The sequence below is a fragment of the Telmatherina bonti genome, assembly GCF_933228915.1.
Source record: "Telmatherina bonti genome assembly, chromosome: 19".
NCBI lineage: Eukaryota > Metazoa > Chordata > Actinopteri > Atheriniformes > Telmatherinidae > Telmatherina > Telmatherina bonti.
The window spans coordinates 20064964-20084727 of record NC_136617.1 but is presented as its reverse complement, the minus strand read 5'-3'; the positions used below and the strand labels follow the sequence as shown (position 1 = coordinate 20084727).

At 37.1% G+C, this 19764-nt stretch overlaps 1 protein-coding gene across 1 annotated transcript in view; it reads right to left on the bottom strand.

The window, feature by feature from the left end:
* The window catches only part of ripor2 (RHO family interacting cell polarization regulator 2), a 46502-nt gene extending 32665 nt beyond the window's left edge, over positions 1–13837 (bottom strand). Inside the window, exon 1 of the mRNA XM_079258246.1 lies at positions 13592–13837. The gene's annotated coding sequence lies outside the window, so the exon portion shown is untranslated. The remainder of the gene's footprint in view (positions 1–13591) is intronic.
* Between the last annotated feature and the right edge of the window lie 5927 nt (positions 13838–19764).

Genomic DNA, 19764 nt, shown 5'->3' with positions numbered 1-19764 from the left:
CCGATGAATGAGGGACAAATGGTTGTCTGCAGGTAAAAGTCTCCGTTCTCATTTGGAAGATTCTGTTAGCGATGACTCAGATATGTGAGTTGATTTCTCCAAACTCTACTCCTGCAGAGGTCCTTTCTTCAGTGTCAGTATGAGTTTATTTTTATTTTTTTTCCTCTTTTTTTAACATCTCATTTCCTTTGTCTCCCCATTTTAATGAATGTCTTGCTCTTGGTCTCTGATTTGTTTTTACTAATGTACAGTCCAGGAGTAACTTATCAGGGGCCACATTTTGAGAAAACTGACCCTACAACGCACTTGGAATCAAATCCAGAGTTTCAGCGCTCAATATTTGGGCATTACAGAGCTTTTCAGTTGTTAGTCTGATTACTAAACCCTGTGAGAAAATAATGGGTGGAATGACTACATGATTATTTAAACTTATTAAAGAGTCATAGGAAGATGTCTTCACTTCAGTGGCATTAATTATTTAAGTGAGGAGGTGCAGAGTCAGACTTGCCAAAAGTGCATTATTATACTATTACTTCCAAAAATAAACATTGGAGATGTAAACCCAGTTAGAAGTATGTAGACGCAGCAATCACAGCACAGTAGGGACATGAAAATCACATGACAATTTATGTGATAAACAGACAGCAGCTCAATTTCTCTCTCATTGTGAATAATGAGTGTATGCAAACAAATCCAGCTGTGTCACTAAATGATTCACACGAAGATCAGGTTAATTGTCTGAGATTAAAATATAAAATCTGCTGTTGAAAATTACAACACAAAGCAGACTCCTACTTTGCAAACAGGTCCCAGTTCACATTCCTCACTAAACCTTGACACTCACGTTTAACTCCTGAATAATTCTCAGTCTGTATGTGTGCATTTCTAAATGAGCACAAATGTGTATTTATGTGGGGAAAGAAGAAAAAGAGAAAGAGAGAGAGAGAGAGAGAGAGAGAGAGAGAGAGAGAGAAAAACAGCGTCAGTCCACAGTGCATGTTAACAAGAGAAGCCTAATTCTTAATGCCTGTATAAATTAGCCTCACCATGGCAACAGCAGACAAAATGGGATGAAGAGTGTTACGTAAAACAACTCTTATGAGCCAACTGCCAAGAAGTAGGACGCACACTCACACGCTCATTTTGCAAGGCCATGGCTTTTAAAACACCAAACATTCATTTCTGAGGTTTTTTTTTTCTTTCCCATTTTTCATTTTGCATGTTTTACTGATGCAGAGATAAATGTGTCCAAAAAGTCAAGATAAGCATGACTGAGCCAGATTTGTATCTGTTTCTGTTGAGATTTATATGTTGTTTTTGTCATTGAAAGATGTGTTGGTAAAAGTAAAAAGAGGTTAAAGAATAAAGCAGAAGAGAGCTAATGCTAATGGGAAGTGTCTTACTGAACACAAGAATGGTACAAGAAGAAGAAAATAGACAAATAAAAATCTGGATCTTTTTGGAACAGAATAAGTTAAAGAGATTAATGTGATGGCAATATAACAAATGTATAAACTGGGGAAACGGTAATGTGTTCCAAAATGTCCTACGATGTGCATTAGCATCCCCAAAAGCTGTTAAGTTAACCATGAGCACATGTTTGCATGAACTAGTTCAGAGAGTTCGTTTCTGCTGATGAAGCCAATCTGGGTTAAAAACAAGCTGCCAGTCCTGAACCAACGCATACGTCATTATCTCTTTAAACAAATTCTATCGTGTTGACAGATTGAACATGACTGTAAGATATATTGTTTTAAATGCATTCTGTCATATATCTCAAAGAAACCACTAACAAGCAGTCCTGCAAACACCTTTCAGTGTTTTCACCTTTCCTAGAGCCTTTATTCACCTGGACTTAAAAGGCTCTTCAAATAATTTCTTTAACATGACAGCACTGCGCAAGAAAATGTGTGAAGTGGGGATGAAACACCTTTAAAGATGCATAACGTGACTCTCAATCTTTAAACACAACATTGCAAACTCACTTGATGGCAGAGTGATTTCTATCGTGCATATCTCTAGAGCCGTCACATCCGCTGTGCTCTGTTTCACATGCTAGCACACCGGCCATTTTTAAAACGGACCATTACTGATTCAGTAAAGAAACACAAGAAGACTTTACTGAAGAAAGAATGGAAATGAAAGAGAGAAAGGGACAGAACAAGAGTCTGTCTTTTGCTGGCAGGAGCGAGCTCACAGTGCATGTAGGATGCAAGATGGATGCCGAATTAGCCGTCAGCATGGAAACCGTCGCTGAGAAAACTGCAACATTTCTGTAGTGTGTCTTTATATAACAGGGATGACTAAGTTAGTTCTGTTTTCACGCCAACCAACATTGAACAAAGAAAAAAAAAAAGTCAGAAAACCATAAAAAAAAAAAAAAAAAGTAATATTCTACAATGAAACATGTAAAATACATGATGTCCAGAAGACCAATGCAGGGCTCAAAGATGGGCTGATGGATTGCAAAACATTCATGAAGGCAGAGCAGGAAAGTAAATTTAAAAGATTACCCCTTAGACATCCAACATTTCTCTTTGTACTGATGCATTTAAAACACTGAAGTTGGCACTTTAGACATTACTCTTTGACTCAGTGATAAGCAAAGGATGGGTCTGATTGAAACTGAATCTGAAACCTATGCACACTTATGCAACAGTGTCATGGCCTAGAACACACACTGCCTTTATTTCAATCTCAGTATAAACCAGTTTACTAAATGAACATCATGTTGCATTAAAGAAGGCTTGCTTACAAACAAACACACAATGAAAACAGTCTGTGTGTTGCATGTAAGCAATCCAGTAGTGGGTTCCACTATCTAACAGCAAATCATCCATTCTAAAGCAAAGGGGTAATGAACTTTTCTGTCATGGAAAGCTTCCCTCCCACCTTGAAAAGCTATAAAAGGAATTAAGAGTTTTCCACCAGGTGCATTGCAGCACCAGCACCAGCAATGCATTTGTGGAAGTGGGAGGGCTCTAGATGCGTGAAAGGAGTATTAAAAATCCTATGCATTAGCAAGCTGATCCATGTACAAATATTACCTGATCAGTTTCCCTCATTGGCAATGCATACACACGCATTTAACAAATTGTATGTACAAGAAGCCAGAAATGATCAGACCGGTGGGACGAGGGGAAAAAAACACGGCAAAATATGATCAAATTTGAGCAGGTTAAAATATATTACTAATGTGTTATTATTTTGTGTGCTCAAATTGCTGGATATATGTAGATGTCAACATGCAGGTAGCTAAGTACCTAATTTGTAACTATGATTGAGTCTAATTTCTTTCCATAAAGGTCTTAATGATGAAAGGATTCAAACTAAAGATTTTGGAAACAAACAACAAACTGATTACCCATTTTACAAACTGTCCAAAAGACATAACTGGTGTGCAACATCAGTGCATATGTCAACAAATATGCATGGGAGCATATGTAAGTGGAGGGGAGTGATTCATTGCAGTGATTTAAAAAAAAAAAAAAAAAAAAAGACAAACAAACACACACACACACACACACACACAAAACTTCATGTCAATGTTGACAACACATCTCACAGTAAGCTTGTATTTTTTATATTCAGTATCTAAACAATCGGCTCCTGTGTTTGCCTTGATCATTTGTTTGAAATGTTTATATCACAGTGTGAAAGTGGCAAAGTAAGGCGCACCTCTGGACTAAACACACAGAGGTAGGCTCATAATGATATTTACAGGATGTGGGTTGTGTTACAAATTTCCATCTTATCTTGAATACCTGAGCTGCACACTTGGGGTTTGAGCATCATGAGCATGGGTTAATATCTGGTGAAAAAAGCCTAAAACAAGGTTGCCGACTTATTTTGTACTTATGAATGCTCTATCTTTTTACTTATGTTTGCCCAAGAGTTAAAACTCTTGATCATGCATCATGATCTTCTCTGGCCAGAAATAATTAAGCTGCATGGGAATCTTGACCCAGATAGACTGTACTGTTCTCAGACATCCCCCCATGATGATTGGTTTACCCAATCAACAGCTGGAGCTTTATCAGGTCAACATTAAACTAGCCTAAACACTAAGAATACTAACAGGAATCAGCTGACACACAGACATAATCAGTCATCTGATGCAGTCTAACAGTGTATTGTAAGCAGACTGGAAGCTGGACGTGTAGCAGAGGAGATGTGACTGCTGTGTGAGTCCTTGAATGTGAGAATTGAACATAGTTTCTGTTGTGCATGTGTGTGTGTGTGTGTGTGTGTGTGTGTGTGTGTGTGTGTGTGTGTTTAAATGTATTTGTAAAGGGGGCCCATTCCAGCTTCATCATATGAAAAGTAAAATTGGTCTGAACAAATTTTCCAAAGAAGGCTGGTATTTAAGGCCAAAACTGGCTAGATTGAATGATCCTGACTCATTTATTCATCATCTATATAAATCCAGCAAAAAGCTACAATATACATTCTTATTTTGAGTCATTGCTTCCTTCCCCCTACCTCCATAATATTTTCAGGAGTTCAAAGGTCCCTGTTGATCTTGTCCCTGGTGTTCAGTTCCCTTTTATATGCTGAAATGTGATTATAGTCATTCTTTTCTAATTATAAATCCTTTCTGTCGATGTGGAGCTGAGAAAAAAAATGAAAGCCAGAATATGGAGTGGCATTTAAATGGACAGATGACCAGATCAAGTGAGGCGTGTCTGGACTAAGGTTACATTCAGACAGCTGCTGCTGACATTTCAGTGGTGGAGTGCAGCATGTAATCACTTGAAAGGACTGGAAGCCATACCAGTAAAAAGATATTCAATGGTGTAACAAATAAGACATGAGATACTCTACTACAAGTTACTTTTTATTACCATAACAGATAATGCTCTAATCTAAAAACTACAACAAAACCCCAAACATTTAGTCTGTATCAGGTGTTATAATATGCAAAAACAACATCAAAAGACAAAATGCAGTGCCAGTAGAGAGTAAAATTGGTCCGCTGTTACTACCTTCACAACTTTTATAAGAATTAGCTCTGCAAGTAGCAGCCAGGAGTTTCTAAACAGCTGCATTTGATAAACAAATCATTGGCAACTGTGACAATCTGTATAAAAACATGCGTTTTAAAAGTTTGCCAGTCTGGATCATTCAAACCGTTTTAAAATGACCCTGTACAAGGCCCATTTAGGCCTGGGATAAACACTCTGCCAGTAACCCATCCACAGGTACCAACAGGCCTTTTTAAACTATATTTCGGTCGATCATAGTAAAAAACAAAACAAACAAAAAAAAAAAACTATGCATTTAACTGATTCACAATGTGAAACAGTTTTCCTTCTCGGTGTGACATTAATACGCCTTTGACTTCTTTAACATTGTTTTATGAGTCCCGTAACTGATCAAAAGTGACCACCAATGCCACCAGAAATCCTGCCATACGAACAGGACTGTACTGGCCACTTCTGTTTCATTTGCTATTTTTTTGTAAGAAAAAAACATATTCTTGTTTCTGATATTGGGTACTGTGATAATACCAGCTCATACAGCTAGCAGAGCCATAAAACAAACACAGCTGGTCAGCTGCAGAGTTTTTCACAGTTGGGCTGTCACATGCGAATTTGTCACAACAGCAAAACGTGACTGCACCGGGCTTTAAGCTTTCCCAAACAATGGCATAATAACAGTTTAAGTTACATATTTGCACAATTTTTCAATGAAAGCATCAAGTAAACACACTATCATCCTATATTCATCAACCATGCTTTCTGGTTACAAACTGCCTCGCTCTGTAGGTGTAATTTACAAGCCGGTCATGGTGGATTTATGTTAGCTCACTCCTTCTGCAGCCTTGACTAAACCATTACCATTATGTTAAGATCACAATAACAACCAAGTGACTGAAGGAAAAAGAAAATCTGAGAAAAAAGAAAGGAGGATAACTGGCTGAGAGAAATACACTGGAGGGTACAGGGATTTTTCTCCCAAAACTGTAGTTGCACAGTTGCATATTTCAGCTAAAGGTGGAGATAACCACACTGCTGAAAGTGAAAAGAGAGCGGGGAGACTTAAAATGAAGAACTGTACAACTGAGGTAGACACTGACCCAAGAGTAATCAAAAGTAAACAGTGATTTCAATGTTGGTAGGAACATTTCACTGTGGTCTCAAGTGTAAAGAGAAAACTAAAGAAATCATGTTAGAGATGGAGGAAAACAGCAGCACACGATGATTCACACTGAGAGAGAAAAGAAGCAAGTCTGTGGACAATGCTATAGACGATTAAGACTATGACTGCAGAGCCATCCAAGTGTCTCATCTCTTCTCACATACACACACACACACACACACACACACACACACACACACACACACACACACACACACACACACACACACACACACACACACACACACAATCGAGTCACATAACACACATCTGGTCTCAGACCTTTTTAAAAATACTCTTTACAGTATGTTGTCCGGAGATGAAAGGCACAGATGAAAACCAGCAGCAAAAGGTCAAGAATCATATCAACACTCACCGTGATCCCTGTGCTGAACCTGAAAACTGAATGTTAACCCGCTGTAACGTTCTTCACAAACCATTTTAAAACAAGCAATGTCATTAAATAGAAATAAGTTTAAAGCTATGCAGTGACATTTATCACTGGGCAGCTGTGGCTCAGGAAGTCATCTGCTTATCAAAAGGGGTGGACTGATGCCTAAGCTACATGTGAAACTACCTTTTGGCAGTACACTCATACATTTTCATGCAAAGTTAGGTTGCGCAATGCTTATAGTGGGACTGGATCATTTATTATACTACTGTACCAGTGTGGGAGGGTAGTAAATGATCCAAGTATGTCGGTCTACAATGAGTGGTTAAAGACTGATCTTAAATGTACATGTCATACATCCTGTTTTAAGAAATGAGATACAGACACAATTCGATACAGTTACGATGGTTAATCTCCATCAATAGACATTTCCTGTCTTGCTGTACAACTTATTCCATTATTTCTGGGGTCTGTGATGGAATCATGGAGCGTATTTTAAAGGCCTTGGCTCATATACATGGGGAAGTAATCCAACTTCCAACCACATTATCTGGGTGTGTTTGTCTGACTTTACAAGTTTATTTCAGTAGGAAAAACATGAAAGACTACTTTCAGTTGGCCAAACAGAACAGACTGAACTTTGCAGGATAACGGCCTTAAAGAGACATGGGCTAAAACAAAGCATTACAGACAGAAGGTGGGTCCTGCATCAGTCCAGTGTGAGAAAATAATACATTTTCCCAATAATAAATTACGTCAGTTTTGTTATACTCTGTCATTTAAATGCATCATTCAAAAATAAATCACATGACTATCCACTACACTTCCAGCCACGGTCAGTTCAGCAGTGTCAAACCAGATACAGACGACAGAATCCTAAAGTTATTAGTTTTTATTTTGGCATTAATGGTCAGGGGAAGGGCTGGGTTGTGTGCGTGTGTGGGTAACGTGTGTGTTTTTAAATGTGAAACTGTTTAATTTTTTCATGTTAAGCACTTTGATATGCTTTTGTACTAAAAGTGCGATACAAATAAAGTTTGATTTGATTTGATGTTCTGTGTTTCGATGGAGCCAGAATGTAACAATCGCAGTGTACAGCTGCAGCCTTTAAAAGAACATATTTTGGATGAGTAGCATGATCAAAGATCTTCGCCATCTCCATAACGGCGCCCCCTCAAACACGAAGGATCAGTGTTGTTACTCCACCCTCTCATCCTTCTGAATTAATCACACAGCTGTGCATCACGACCACCCCGAGGCAGATGGGTAATGGGAACACCCACTTCCGAGCGCTTTTTTAAAGTTTGACTTTATGACAGAAGAACCAGTAACACATCTTGCTCCACATGCCATCACAGCACTGCTTCATCACAATCTGGAAAAATAAGAATCTGCACAAGCGGAGAGGAAGAACTGAGACGACATATAAATGACACAATATGAGACAGGAGTGCTGCACAGAGGGAGCCATCATGGCAGACCAGCGATGTAAACAACACATTAATGAACTACTCCCGCTAACTATGAGGAAAACGGTCAGAACAGCTGATTCTGGAGGTGTCACCAATCTGTGGGTTGTTGTCTTGCCACAACGGCAAAGAAACAGACATAAAGCGATCAAAACACACAGATGTGGACCAACAGGACATCTGCTGGCTGCCTGACTCTGCAGTGAGAGATCGCCAAATACCAAAACAGCTTATCAGCTTATGACCTTAAAACGCTTATGTCAATCGTAATGCTGCAACAACTACCAGCTGCTCTAGCCAGAGGTGTGTGTGTGTGTCTGTCTGTCTGTGTCACTATGTTAAATATCAGGTTTCAAACATGATGTCTAGCAAAGAGCATGTACCATGTGGCACATGTGTGCCCCTCATAGCATGTCAACACAGTAGAGGAAGAGGATTAAGGGAGAATACTTTCATAGACACACACAGCAAGAAGAATGTTGTGCTGATCTGCTCAGAGACAACGAGAGGACGAAACTACCTTCCATAAATTCTGTGTCTGTATCTGTGGAGGAATGGAGGAGTGTAAGGCAAGAGAGGAGGAGGGGGACAACAGATGGGAAGGGAGCAGAGAAATACCCAGAGTGGGATAGAGGAATGGAGAGACAGCGATAGAAAAAGTAATATAAGGATAAAACTCTGGGGAAGACCAGTGCACACTTATCACACACACAGAGCTGGACTCTCATTAGTCCATTAGCAGCACATAATTGTTCCAGTTATCATTTTTCATGCATCACTGCTTCTCACTCATGCGGTCAGAGGAGAAAGAAAAAACAAAAACACACACACAGACACTGCCTTGTATACACGTGCTTTCTGTTTATACAGTATGAAAGCTGTGACTTGCATGTGATATCACTGGCAGTGGCTTTTGAATCCTTCCTCTCTTTTATTCATGGCCTGAAATGGGGATGGCCTTTGATTAGCTGTGGTCCAAAAAGCCTGCATTCAAACTATTCTAAAGGTTAATGCTGCTGTCATCTTACTGGTACACACCTGGTGCTGGTTTCAGCAGATGTGGTCCTGTGAGATGCAGCTTGGATAAACATCAATGGTCGGTTCTATCATCTCATTTTACTACATAACCTGTGGCCCCATTTCACAGATAGGTAGGATGCTGGTACCTCTAACTTATCCTGGTACATCTAATTTTTTAAACTAAGCAAAATTCACACAGCCACTTACAAGTACACCAAGACAATGCATTTAGACAGTTATAAAGCCAAAAGGACACTTTTTCTTTTAAATTCAACAAGCTGCTGATAACACTTCCCAGATTAAGGTAGTTTTGATCACACTTTATTGCATTAACGTTTCCATGTATGCAGCAGGTCAGGCTGGCAAGACAATAAATTAAAACTGCACTTTAAAGCTATTTTTTCACATGAACATGGGATGTTTTGAGGAGAAATCCCAGACAATTTGGTCACATCTTTTCTTGCAGTTGCTGTTCACACAAACTCATCACACAGTCAGATTATTCTCAAAGATCCAGTTTGGGATGGTTGTCTAAACTGTGCACATGATGCAGAAATTTGCTGTGGAAAACTATGACTTTTTTTCTTAAGAATAATGTTGAGAATAGCAGATGAGTCATTGTGTTGATAAGAGTACTGCATGTATCTGTATCTATACACAATGGCAAACACCACAGAGGTCAGTGGAAAGGAAAGACTCATTCCACGACCAATTCCACCACTATGAAAGAAAATTTGCTTACAAGCCTGTACTTAGCTGAAATCTGACAGGTGGTGACAGGATGACAAAAATATTTTACCCAAAGGAAAGTATCTCTTATAAAGTAAAAAAAAAACAAACAAAAAAAACACTATTATTCTGGGTGTGATGTTTTGTTTAATAATGTAATTTAATAAAGTAAACAAAAAAAGTACAGTGGAAATTTAAGACATACTTTTGATGATTTTTTTTTAAGATTCATCCTAAGAGACTGATTCTTTTACTTGAACAAAGTGTCAATTTATTGACTAATATTCGCTCTCCTCAGATACGTGCCAGAAAATGGATGGATAATAGCATTTCATGTTAAAGTGGAAGAATAATAAAGTATTAATGATCATGATGGAAATACAAATGAATGCAGTATATTGCAGCAGTTCCAGTAACATTTAGACCATTGCACCATAAGACTGGATACAGTTTAGTATCTTATAAAAATGTAAAGTAAAATCAACAGAGATGAGCTGGAATTTAAATGAATGGACAGAGTGATCATTCTGTAAAAGTGGCTGTGAACCCCTCCTTCATACAGTTTTAATGTCTTCCTTGTTTCCCCTCTCACCTGCTATCTCTTGAGGGTCATTTCTATCCCAGTCAACCTTTCACTGTCCAACTCTGCCTCTCCCTCTACATACCACTTAACCCGAGAGTAACAGCCTACAACCCACACCCTTGCCTCCAGAAATTCCAAAACAAACATAAAGCATCTCCCACCCCCTGTGAGGAAGCAGTGATTGCAGGGTTGGACATGCCACGACAGAAAAATAAGGCCAGACTACCATCCTGAAGCCAGTTGACCTCTGACTTAAAGCAGGCAAGGGATCAAATTTATCTAACTTTAACTACCTAAGTGGAGGTTTGTCTCTGTGATGAATTCCTTCACACAGACTTTACACAAGCTGGAAAGATGTGCAAAGTTCAGAAGCAAGTGTTTAAAATAGCACGCATATCAAACCCACAAGGGACATTGAAGTTTCATCAAACAAGCCTGAACAACATGTCTTTTACAAGACATGACATATAAAAGCAGCTTGAGGAACACTGAGGGTCAAGTTAAATCTGGAAGTCTGGATCACTGAGTCTCGACAGGAGATGTCGCTTCATTGTCAAAAGGTGTCCTTACTGTTCAACTTTCAAAGGACAGTGACAGCAAAGAAGGTCTTCAAGCAACGCAGCTTTAGTTTTCTCAGACACGCTTCCCACAGCCTGCAGTATTTCAGAAATGAATCAGCAGAGAAAACTTCAAGGTAAGAAGGCAAGTGGACGTTCTTGGAAAAGAAATGTCAAATACTCAAAATTGTGTGAGACGTCTAGCACTAGAATATGCATCACAGTTGCTTGTACAAAGAAAATACTAACAGATTCTTTTTATTGTTCATTAACATAACCGTTATAATAAAGATCCTTTCATCAGCTAAACTAAAGGGAGACAGTTAGTTTAATCTAGAGCTGCAACAATAAACCTATTAATAAGTTAATAGAAAGAAAATAAATTAGAAATTTGGGTAACTTGAGTTACCTGAGGAATTTTTAAGTCCTAACTTTATGTTGTCACAGCAAGTAAGTTGGGAAGATTTGTTTATTTTGGTTTTTTTTGGACTTGAATTTACGTGCAGAAAAAACTATGAGGTTTGCTGTTTCCTTGCTCTAAACGATGTGTTTTCACAGTGTGACATCACCCAGTGGCTCAGTTTGGCTTTCTTGATGATCACCTTTTCTACCAACTGAATGTTGTTTTTCTTTTTTTTTTTTTTTTGTAAGAGTCTTACATCACAGTGCACACCCATACAGCAGCAACATGCCAATTACAGAGCAGCCTTACTGGGAAGCATACCCTCGTTTATCACCAGCAGACGGGATATAAACATAGTCCCTCCACTGGCCACATGTTTCACATGGTACCTTCTTGATATCTCGCCTTTCACTACTGTCAAAATCCCTTTTGCAAACCAGTTAGATGAAGTCCTGTTTTTATGCATGCACAGGTGCAGGAGTGGCCCACATAAATACACATGAGATTAGGACTATTTGGTGAAGTATTTGTTTATGTGTTGCAAGTCATACTGTCATTACAACTTTCACCAATGAAATTGCATGTTGGATATTAATAGCATGCACAGCTAGTCTACGTCAGACAAATTTCACTTTATGTTGGACTATAAATCATCCTGTCAACTCCTTACAATTTCACTTTTTTTTTTCCTTATAGTTTTTTTTTGCTAGTACCTAAACATCAAGATTTTTTAACTCCTATTGAATAAACATCGGACCTCATCATAAACTCTAAGTCAAAGTCAAACTTAGAAGATTTACAACTAAAGAGCTTGCTGCAGCTTAGATTCCTTCTATCAGAAGTGTTCAGGTGCTGCTGATTTTCTCTTCTCATGCTGTGTTTCAGTAGTTTCGGGAAAAACCCAACAAAATGACAGAGCGTCTGAATTTCTTCCAAACCACACAGTTATAATTCCTTTAATGAGGCTTTGGAGAGAAAGAGAAGGAAATGAGTGCATGTGTGTGCGCTTGTCCCTGCATGTGTAAGGCAGAGAACGGGGAAAGACTGAAGAGAAGAAAGAGGGCAGAGACCAAGAGAGCAGATGCAGGGAATGAAAATTCAGCTGTGGTGAAGTGGAGAGAAGGTGAGGGAAAGCTTGTGTGTGAGAGTCTGGGAACAGACGCTGGGCTCGCATCTTTGCAGCCCATCTCAGCTTGGCACAAACACACTACCGCCCCCCTCGTGTCCAGGCCTTTTCAAACAGCTTAGCCATGCCCCAAACGGTCTGGCAGCGATGCAAAGTGCTTCCACTTAACCATATCAAAGTCAGCCTGATGCTGCAGCAAAAGAGCATTTAGTTCTGGGGGGGAAAAAAGCAGTGTTTTCTTCAGAAACAGCATCACAGCCTGGTGGAGAAGCTGACCTGCAAGTTGAGTGGTTATTTGAGGGGAAAAGATGTTTCTAGTTGCTTATTTGTCCTTTTTACATACCAGATATGAGATTGCAGGTCAAATCTGTCTTTGATCAACACGGAGAACATGCAGCTGAAAACCTCAGTTCAGCACAGTTGGCAGGCCTCTCAAAAAATGTATCAAAGTGATCTGGCAGGTAGGAATGTGAACAACTGGAAATTTCTCAAAGCAGAACAGTGAAGGCTGATCGCTTCAAACAGAGGTGCTGCTGCTTTGTTTGTTTGCTCTGTTTTAGCTGGCAGATTCACTGTGGGTGGCATTGCTGTGTACAATAGATGCCCTTTGACCTTCATTCTCAACAGACCTGGAGAGGCATTTCTTCAAAATAAATAGATAACAGGTCTGATTCTCATGTTTCACCTGCAGGACCCCTCGTGCATTACGGAAGCCCCCTTGGATAAAGTACTCGTCTACATGCACTATTACAGGGACAGAAGCATCACAATTCCACAGTTAAACCTCACACATGTCTTAAAGAAGCACAAAAAGCCACACAATACACACAGGACACAATGTGTCCCACAATGTTAAAACACAACAAAATAATAATAAGTTCTCCACCGTTTATTTACACGCCACCAGGGAAAACATGTCAAATTAGTCCACTGAAAATGGTTTTATAACAGGATAATGTTATAAATGTTATAAACCCCCGCCCCCCCCCCCCGATTTGCATCCTACTGTTCACGCATCGCCTTTATATGATCCACTAACCCAGTGCCCGGTGAGCGAGCCTATTCCCCCCACAGTGGGGGAGAAAGGGCTTTCCCAGCACGAGCGCAATACAGCCTTCACACCAAACAAGTCAAGTCTGCGCGGGACCCCACTGACATAAGCTTCAACTCACCTCTGAAAAACTTCACAACAGCGGCTCCTCAGTGGCGTCTCTGCGCGTCTACCTGCGCTTCTCCATCCATGCGGAGGAAAAACAAAAAGGAGAAAGTGCTTTCTCGCTTCCAGCCCACAGATTTAGCAGCTCCTCGCAACGTAAAGGAAGCAAAAAAATAATGCAAAATAATTCAAAATCTCAATCCCAGAAGCATGAATCAATTATCTATAGCCGAGGCTTGTTGCCTGTTAGGCAGAGTCGACGCAAAGCTGTGCATAGCAAACACTGATCCCACTCTCACACATTCCAGTTTGTGTTTGCAGCGCTCAGTCTGAACAACACCGACCAATCAGAGGCGGAGGATGTCATGGGGAGGGCGGGGTCATCTTTTTGTAACCCAGCCATGGATGGATTGGAAGAATGACCCCCAGACTCCATCATGTGGTGGGGGTGGTGGGGGTTGAGCATGTTCTGATATTTCTGTCTGTCCCTTTGTCTCTTTATCCGAAGTAAATCACACTGAAAAATAAGCTTATAAGCTTTCTTTCTTTTTTTTTTTTTCATTTAACAGGTTTTACAGTAATCAAATAAAATATGGGAAAGACATTAATGTTCAAGATTAGTCAATTTTCTTTTTTATTTAAATCATTTATTTAGTTAAATCTCTACACCACAATCCTAAAACCTCTCTTAGTTTTGCTGCCTTTCTAGAAAAGCAGAAAACCCCCAAGGCAAATTATATAATTATATAATAATAATAATAATAATAATAATAATAATAATAATAATAATTATTATTATTATTATTATTATTATTAGGGTCCGAGCTATTTGAAGTATAGCCAGAGCCTAGTGTTGTTATTATTATTATTATTATTATTATTATTATTATTATTATTATTATTATTATTATTATTATTACATTCATAACTTTTTAATTTTTTACATTTGTGGATTGAAAAAAGTGGGAACTACAAGTTAAATCTAAAAAAAAAAATAAAAAAAAACCTACAAGTTTTTAGCTGTCTTACCATTCAGAGCATTATCTTTAAAAAATATTATAATGATCTTTTTTTCTTTTTCTATCTTTTGAATAATATTTTACTAACTTTTTCTTGTTTTTTTATGTAAGATTTTACAGTTAATAAATGCTAAATGAAAACAATTAAGAAAAATATGCTTTGTGTTAATTTACGGTGTGATATGGCCAAATTATGGCATTATTGTTTTCTGCCTCCTGGCATCCAAAAATTGTTAAATAGATTAAAAGAAATTATTATTTCCATTTTTATTTATTGATTGATTGATTGATTGATTGATTGATTGATTGATTGATTGATTCATTCATTCATTCATTCATTCATTTTTTATTCCACATAGTCAAATCCTGAGTTGTCTGGCAACTGGAGCCCATCCCAACAATTAGCAGGCCAGATGCAGGGTACACCCTTGGAAAGGTTGACAGTCCATTGCAGCTATGAAGAACTCATTGATGTAAATATATCCATGAGTGGTTTTAAAAACAGCAATGAGCATCAAATAATGTGTTTTTGGAGGAGCTTTCTCAAATGACATTTAACTGGATATGGACTAAAGAAAAAGAAAAGAAAAATATCAAATGTGTCTAAGAGATTTAGTATTTATGTTTCTGGACACCCACATCATACTCTGCACTCTTTGTATAGCTGGCAATTTTTAGAGAAAGCAGCTCGTTTTACCTTTTAGGACAAAATAATTTCATATTCAACTTAACAATAAACCAAACTTTTACAGAGATACAACACAACCTCCTTCATTCAACAACAGGTTACCAGTTCAGGAAAGTAGGAATCACTCCTACTGAAAAGTAAAAAAAAATTACCTACTGGGTCTAATTATCCATAAATATACAGCTGTATGAAAAGGGATTTTTCCAGTTTATCTAGCCAATTTGCTACCTCTGGTGGTTTTCCTGCTAATGCTTTTCCCTGGAAAGCAAGCTGCAAACAAATCAAATTACATGAAAGGGAACCACAAAAAAGACAAACACTTCCACCTTTAAAAGCTGTGAACAACATGGAACACATTTGCTGCTGTTTGAGGCTGAGGTAAAATTCATTTCTGCTGCACGACTTATGAAGAGTGACTCGTCTCAAAGTGCTCCTGCCAGCATAATTGGCCTCCATAAGTGGATATGTTCTTCTGCTGAGTCCATACAAATCAAATTCAGCTCGCCCTTCCAAGAAGCAAAGAGAGCAGAAAATGGCTTGTCCATTTTAATCAATCAGTTTGGTATTAGCAGAGGAAAGGATTTTATGATGACTCGTTGATGTAATTAATCTTAAAGGGGGTGGGGATGGGGGGTATTAAGGAGTTTTATATATTTACTGAATTGAGTTGAAAATGAACTTCCTTTTTATGTCAAATTATATTGGTTAAAATGTAAACAAGTGAGGATGTTCACTAAAGTTAAACAAATGAAAACTGTGCTTAAAGGAAAGTTAAGTAGAAAGAAGCAAACATGACAGATTACTTCAGTGGGACTTTTTCAACTGTTGTCAGATATAAGTGACAGGAAGGATGCAAGTGTCTGTGTGCAGTATACTGAACACATATTGCCTCAGATGAGCGCTTTAGTGTCTGAAAATGTGTGTATGATAGATTTAAACAGTGCATGTGTTCGATTGGGTAAATGTAGTTTCTTTCTGTCCACTGCTCCCCAGGTTCCACAGTGATGCCTGATGATTTCTGCTTTTTGCAGATGATGTGGCTCTGTTAACTACATAAGTCATTAAGTAGCTAATAGATGAGTGTGAATTAGTCAAGGAGAGAATCAACACCTCCACATGTAAAAGCATTATTCTTTACTGAAAATTAACACGAAATGCACCCTCCCTGGGAGGTATGACTTCTTTCTTCAAGCAGAGGAGCTGAAGTCTTGTTTAGAAGGGATGATCGAATGGAGAGAAAGATGAATAGACGGACTGGGACTTTGTCAGCTGTGATGAAGGTGTTGCATTGGTCCATTAATGTGAAGATGGGCTGAACTGAAAAGCAAAACTTCCAATTTACTGGTGCATCCTAATTCTAATCTTCACCTGTTGCAAGGAAATTTGGTTAGTGACTTAAGGAAAAGATCATTGATCTTCAGAGGGTATTGTTTAGAAGAGGGACATCTGCATTTCTGTCTACATAAGTAAAGGAAATGGATGGAAGCTGAAGGATACTGAAGACGCTTGAGGTAGAGAGAGGGATAAGAAAAGATTTGTAGGGCAGTTTTTGAGATACAATTAATATTTGCAAGTAAAAAAAAGAAAAAAGAAAGAAGAAAAAACACACACCTGGTCAGTTATGTATAAAGCTACAAGTTGGCATGGAAATTACTTTATGTCAATCCAAATTTCAAATCTGATTTATGAGCATCTCAGAGCTTGTGATACGTGATTGTACAAACCTGTGCTGACATGAACAATCAGTTAACAGTTGCAAGGTGATGTAGGTTACTATTTACAGCTAACAGACATATTTTCTAATAAAGGACGGGAAAAGTCAGAAGCTGCCAAACTTTTAATCTGTCCTTTTTTCTTTATTTCCAAGATTCCATGATTTCTTTTCTTTTTCAATCCTGCCAATTTTGTCCATTTTAAAGAGGCAAACTTCCACTTCAGTGCCAACCTACTTTGTTTGGCATATTTTACGCTGAAATCTGGAGTGTAGCACATCCAAAGGGCTCTGCAGACTTTCCATAAGCACTTCAGCTGGAACTAACACTTCTGTGTCCACACCCCCTGACACACACATACCTCTCTTTCTTCCTCCTATAGTTCCTCAGCTGTTGGGCAGCTCAGCCTGTAATTATGGCTGTCATCAACAGCCCTTACCAGCAGCTATATTTACAGGAACACCAGCACACACATACACACTACAAAGATAATACCACACACACATGCAGTACACCACAGAATAAGAAAGATCAGCACAGGCATATAAGCACAGACAGCCAATCAGGAACAAGGAAACAAGGAGAAAGTTGGTACAAATGTCTTGTTGCCATCAAATTCAAATTTAGCTGGTATTTTCCACAAAATGGTTACATTTCTGATGTTCAGCATCTGATGTGATGTTTTTTTTCAATTTGGAATAAAAAATGAGTTGTAGGATTTTCAAATTGTTGGAGTTTGTTATTATTTCAATTTTACACAGTTTCCCATCTTTTGGGAATTGTGGATGTATTGTATTTCTATCAATCAGAGTCAGAATAAGAAAAACTAGTACTAGTACTATACCTCATTACTCTGACAATTATATCTCTATCTATCTATCTATCTATCTATCTATCTATCTATCTATCTATCTATCTATCTATCTATCTATCTATCTATCTATCTATCTATCTATCTATCTATCTATCTATCTATCTATCTATCTATCTATCTATCTATCTATCTATCTATCTATCTCTGTATCTATCTATCTCTCTCTCTCTATATATATATATATATATATATATATATATATATATATATTTTTTTTTTTTTTTTTTTTTTTTTTAAATTTTTTATATTGCATTATATTCAAGACTTCTGAAGTTTCAAGCATTGCAGTATGAGATGGATTGTTTCAATGGGAAAGGGAGTAAAGCTACATTGATTTGTTAAAGCATTGTTTAAATTTTGCATTCAGTTCTGATAGAATTTCTTCCATTGTTTATACTGTACATGTGTATTATATATATACCAACAGCTTGGCTGTATATATATATGTATATATATATATATATATATATATATATATATATATATATATATATATATATATATATATATATATATATCTATATATATATATATATATATATATATGTGTATATATATATATATATATATATATATATATATATATATATATATATATATATATATATATATATATATATATATATATATATATATATATATACATATATATATACATATATATATATATATATATATATATATATATATATAACACAGAATAAACGATGGAAGAAATTCTCTCAGAACTGAATGCAAAATTTAAACAATACTTTAACAAATAAATGTAGCTTTACTCCCTTTCCTATTGAAACAATCCCTCTCATACTGCAATGCTTGAAACTTCAGAAGTCTTGAATATGATGCAATATACATAAAAAAGGGTGAATTTCTATTTTCATTTTACAGTACAAATAAACTTATGTCCCTGTTTGTGAATACTGAACGTTTTACTTTTGTCCTTCCTACCCTGCACGATCAAAATATAGTCATTCTCTATTAGACTCTATGATTTATTCAACACTTTTTTCATTTGAACATTGCATATTATGATACTTAAAGCAATTGTTGTGATTTTTGCTCATTTTCTCATGAATTTGCCGGGAACTTGTTTAGTCTCAGTTTCTTTGCACACCGTTGTTTTTTTGTAAAGTTCTTGTTTAATGTTTGATTCATTCTTACTCTGGTTTAATCTTTGTTAAACTCATGTCAACAGAGAGCTATTGTCATATATTAATTTTCTCCCTTTATTATGTAATAGTATCATCGTTCACAGCTGTAAGTGAGACAGTAACATGCTGTCAGTCTGTGTTTTTTTTCAATTTGGAATAAAAAATGAGTTGTAGGATTTTCAAATTGTTGGAGTTTGTTATTATTTCAATTTTACACAGTTTCCCATCTATTGGGAATTGTGGATGTATTGTATTTCTATCAATCAGAGTCAGAATAAGAAAAACTAGTACTAGTACTATACCTCATTACTCTGACAATTATATCTCTATCTATCTATCTATCTATCTATCTATCTATCTATCTATCTATCTATCTATCTATCTATCTATCTATCTCTCTCTCTCTCTCTCTCTCTCGCTCTCTCTCTCTCTCTCTCTCTCTCTCTATATATATATATATATATATATATATATATTTATTTTTTAATTTTTTAATTTTTAATTTTTTATATTGCATTATATTCAAGACTTCTGAAGTTTCAAGCATTGCAGTATGAGATGGATTGTTTCAATGGGAAAGGGAGTAAAGCTACATTGATTTGTTAAAGCATTGTTTAAATTTTGCATTCAGTTCTGATAGAATTTCTTCCATTGTTTATACTGTACATGTGTATTATATATATACCAACAGCTTGGCTGTATATATATATATATATATATATATATATATATATATATATATATA